Here is a 5,112-nt window from a genome sequence, read left to right as displayed (position 1 = left end):
ATAGTTTTCTTGCTGAGTCTTTAGGGTTTTCTAAGTATACTATCATGTCATCAGCATAGAGGGATAATTTTACCTCCTCGTTGCCTATTTGGATACCCTCACTTTCCTCATTTAATAAATGGTTGAATGAGATAATCAGGAGACTTTCAGTTCTAACAAAAAAAAATGGCCTATTTAAAAATCCTGAAGACTTGTCCATCTGCATCTAAAATCTAAAAATCTCAAAACTCAATCCTGTTTAGATGTTACACTTAATTCTTCAAGAGTCAAAACTGATGTCAAGGAAAGAAAAGTAAATTTAGCACTCATTAATAAAATCTTCTGTTGTGTTTAAGTCTTTGTACACACTGAGAGTGAGAGACAAAATTAACTGTAATTTCAAACTTCTTTTTCCAAAGAAAAGAAAGATATTTGACTGGTAGGAATAAATTCTGAATGCTTAAAGCCTCCTTTGCTGCACTAATAAAAAATCTAATGAAAAAAGCACAATTTGATTAAATTATGTGTGCCTTCTCCTATGCCAATGGAGCTTAACTAAGCAAACAGAAGCAGTGAAGTAAATCAATGTTGGTTTATTAAAGATCAGAATTCAATATCTCAATGGTTGAGGGGCTTATGCACTAGAGTGCTCACTATTTAGCTTTCTCTTGTAGAGAAAGTAAACATGATGGTCTATCGAGGAGAAGCTTGTTGAAAGAACGACACTGTGAAGGCAGGCTTCTCAAGAAGCAGCAGTCTTAGATCTTTAAGCAGATAATTTTTGCCACATGTTTCAGCTTCTTACTAAAAAGAATACACATTTTAATAGTTTTTTAAATAATTATTTCTTACATATTTGTATTTGCATCAGTGAAAGCACTTCTTCTAATTTAAAAAATGAAAACTGAAATACCTTCACCTGGTCTCATATGACTCACCAAATATTTGGTGAAGAATTCAGAGATTAATTTCTCATTTGGATCCATCCTACAATGAAGTCATAAATAATAGCAAATTTGTAACATCACATTAATCTCCATGACAACAGGCTTACTGCTCAAACAGAGGATTATGACTTCACGAGAGGGAAGCAAACAGAAGGAGAAAGTGGGTTGCAAGAAAGAAAGATCATTTTCAAACTCATATAATCTACAGTAACTGCAGTGGGAATACAGGCAAAGCCTAGTGAAACAAATTGCTTTTCATAGAAATATTTTGTTGTTGTTCCCCAACCCCACCCCCAGCCCAGTTTGTTCCACAATGAAAATCTTTCCCTAAATTGCATAGGAGTTTGTGACATAAGGCAAATTTAGTACACAGCCAATGCGAAGCAAGCAATCTGGGAAAGAAAGGTTTGAACTGGGCTGCCAGCGTGAGCATCACTGTGCATCCAAAGCGGCACCATGTATGGCTGAGGAAAAGTAAAACATGAAATTGTTCCTGACGTGTTTACCATCCAAGCTCCTAACATTTGTAAAGGAACTGGCCTCTTCATCTTCCCTTTCCCAGTTTACTTTCTCTAAAACACAATCTATAAAACTTATAGTTCTTTTTTGGATTCACATCCATTTGGGGGACTTTGCAGTACTCCTAGACCTAAATAATATCCTTAGAGATTATTCATATGTAAATTAATCTTAAAGAATTCTACAACTATTCTTTTCTCCAAATGGCATTCTTTCCTGAAATCTCCTTTCTTTTTTAAAGAAAAAACCTTTTTTAAAAAAATATCCTTCTCAGGGACAGCTGAAGGCTTTTATGGAACTCTGTATTTGAGCAAGAGAGCTGAAGGATTTTTGTTCTTCTAAAATAACTGCATGGTTCAAAATCAGGAAAGGAGTGTGTCAGGGATGCATCCTGTCCCCATCATCTTTTCAATCTGTATACAGAACAGATCATTTGGGAAGCAGGGGTTTATGAGGAGAAATGTGTCATCAAGACTGGAGAAAGACTCATAAACATATGCAGATGACACAAACCTGCTTGCTGAAATTGAAGAAGACCTGCTACAAAAGGTCAAGGACAGTAGTCTTCAATATAGATTGAAGCTCAACATCAAGAAAACAAAGATTCTCACCACTGGGCCATTTGGCAGAACCATAATGATGGAGAAGTGATTGAGGTTGTGAGCAATTACAGCTTGCTCAGATCCACAATCAACACTCTTAACACCAGCAGTCAGGAAATCAAAAGACAAATTGCATTGGTAAAATCTGCTATCTTGGATCTCTCCAGAGTGCTGAAGAGCAGCAATGCCAGTCTATATACAAAAGCATGCCTAATCCAGGCCATGGTCTTCTTAATTACTTGTTACACTTCATAGAGTTGGACAATGACTAAGAATGACAGAAGAATAGATGCCTTAGAGTTGTGGTGCTGGAGAAAAATCTTGAGCATACCGTGGACTACTAAGAAAACAAACTGGTCTGTCTTGGAGAGGGTGAAACCATGTCTTCTCTTTGGATGCTTGGATTTTGAATCTCCATCTCACATACTTTGGGCACATGGCCAGGAGAGACTGATCTGTGGAGGGACAATGAAGGAGAGGAAGACCCTGGATGAAATGGATTGATATGGTATCTGGGCCAATGGGGTTTGGTGTGTAGGAATTAGTGGCTCAGGGGAGGGCAGGGTTCAGAGCTACTGTACATAGCTATATGATATACGTCATAGGTGACTCAACAGCATGTAAAAACCAAAACATACAATCTTGGTTGTTTTTTATTTAAGCCTCATATTTAGAGTTAACGAGACCTCAGGGAGGGCCTTTGTATTTAAAAATTGGTTGTTATTATATTTTGGAGGAACATCCCTCTAAGCTGTACAGACCTGTCAATATTCTGTGCTGAAGTAACCTGGGGTTACTGATATACTGAACCTTGTGCCATTGGCGTGTCAAATGTCATAACAGTTACCCATGGTGGACGGTGTTTGGTGGAGCTCCCAGTTTAAAATAGGTTTGGAAACAGAAGTAGCACCCAATTCCTAAACAATATGCCTCTGGAAACTCTAAGAACTTTGATAAATGACGATAGTTATAAAAAGGGTTCAGGTCTTTTGTTCGTAGAGTCTCTACGAGTTGTACTCGACTCGAAGGCAATCAATAATAACAACAAGATAAAAAAATAAAACAACACCCCAAAAACAAATAAGCCATACCTCAGAAAACTAGCCCAATGGGTTATACATTACACTGTACCAAGTTGAATGATCTGAGTCTTTATATGCTTTATATGCTTGAAGTCAAACAGAATCAAGTTTCTGATGCTCTTAATTAGATGCACATTGACTAGTAAAGCTGGGGTATACATAGTACTTCCTTTCCAATACCTGGTTGATGTTTTACTCTCAAAAGGGACTTAAGACATCCAGATTTTTATTTTCCATTCTCTTACCTGTCAGGAAGATGTGCCAAGTGAACACACATAGCAGTGACCCAATTTGTTGTGTGCCCATATCATAGCACTCTCTTGAGTTGAGATCCCAATACAAATAGTGATTTTTGTGATAGTTTAATAAACATAGAATTAGAGAGTTGGTAAATTTTTCCAAAACTCATATCAGGTCACCCCTAAACAATAATTAAAAAAAAACCACTCACAAAACCTAACTTTAAACAAGAAAACAAAGAATCACTTCCCTGGGTTTTCTAATAAATGTCTCTAGAATTGACAGCAGGAAAAGATTAAAAAAGGTGATGGTCTGGTTCCTTTCTTCCCATCCATATTGACTGTTTACCATGTGGATAAGAAATAATTGCTTAGGAAGATTACAATTCTAGCTGGAATCTCGATTGTTCTTAATTGCTGTTGAGTCAACCTAGTAACCCTGTGAGTACAGAGTAGAAATTGTTGGTAGAATTTGTGAGGACCCAGTCTTTTAGGAGATCATCAGCCTGTTTTCCAAGACTCTTTTGAGTGGGTTCAGACCATTATACTTCAGATTTTGTGTCTTCTAGAATTTAGATTACAATAATTTTTAAATAAACAGTAATTTTGTCACGTGCATAGTTTCCAGAAAATTGTGTGGCACAAGACTTGAACTGTAATACTCCCCATACCTTTTAGTCTTCACTTTTCATGATAAAATCTTCTGTTTTGCTGTTAGGTGACATAGAGTCAACTCTCATAGTGACTGTATGCATGGCAGATCCAAACCTTCATCAAACCTTTATCAGTCTTGTGCCATCCTCACAATCTTCACAGTGCGTGAGCCTAGTGTTACCGGCACTGTGGTAATTCATTTCCTTTGGAGTCTTCATCTCTTTGTCTCTAACTCTGCAGCTTTCCAAGCATGATGTTTTCTTACAAAGACTGTCTCTTCTTTATAATATCCCAAAAGTATAGGAGGCAAAGTTTCATCATCCTTGCCGCTAAGGAGTACTCCTGGCTGCACATCTAACACAAATGTGTTTGTTCTTTTGGCGAATATTCTTCCTCAATACCACAATTCAAAGGCGTTGACTTTTCTTCCATCTTCGTTTATTCACTGTCCAACTTTCACAAGTGTCTGAAGCAATGGAAAACATCACTGCTTGAATCAGGCTAATAGTGCTTAAATTGACATCCTTTCTCTTTGGAAATTTATAAAAAGTCCTTGACAGCGAGATTACCCAAAACACATATTAATTCCATTAATCTGCTGGAAGGTGGCTATAAGTCAGTTCAAGTCAAGGACAAGGAATTTCTTTGAATTAACACTATTATTATTAGTAGAAATTTAATAAAAATGATAGCTCCATTTTAGAACACTTACTTACCATGAGCTAGATTCTATGCAAAGTGGTTTTACGTGTATCTCATATAATCTTCACTCCAAATACATAGATTTAGATGTCAAATTCATAATCAATTTATCAAATAAAGTAATAATTTTCCCAGCTTCACAGTGTTAATAAATGATGGAATAGGAATTGTCAGCTAGTCTATTTATTAGGTTTTCTTCACTGTTAAGTGGCATCCACTGTTGCTGAAAAAGTTTCTGTGTCACAATGCCATACAGAAGACAATTAAATCACAGAGACCAAAACTCCGGCAAACGACTTTAAAAAGATCTGATACTCTGAAGCTAAGGTATATACATATAAATATAAATATAAATATAAATATAAATATAAATATAAATATAAATATA

The sequence above is a fragment of the Elephantulus edwardii genome, unplaced genomic scaffold (genome assembly GCF_000299155.1).
Source record: "Elephantulus edwardii isolate Elephantulus edwardi_28Jun2011 unplaced genomic scaffold, EleEdw1.0 scaffold00277, whole genome shotgun sequence".
Classification (NCBI taxonomy): domain Eukaryota; kingdom Metazoa; phylum Chordata; class Mammalia; order Macroscelidea; family Macroscelididae; genus Elephantulus; species Elephantulus edwardii.
The sequence above is the reverse complement of the archived record's forward strand: the minus strand, read 5'-3'. Positions refer to the sequence as shown.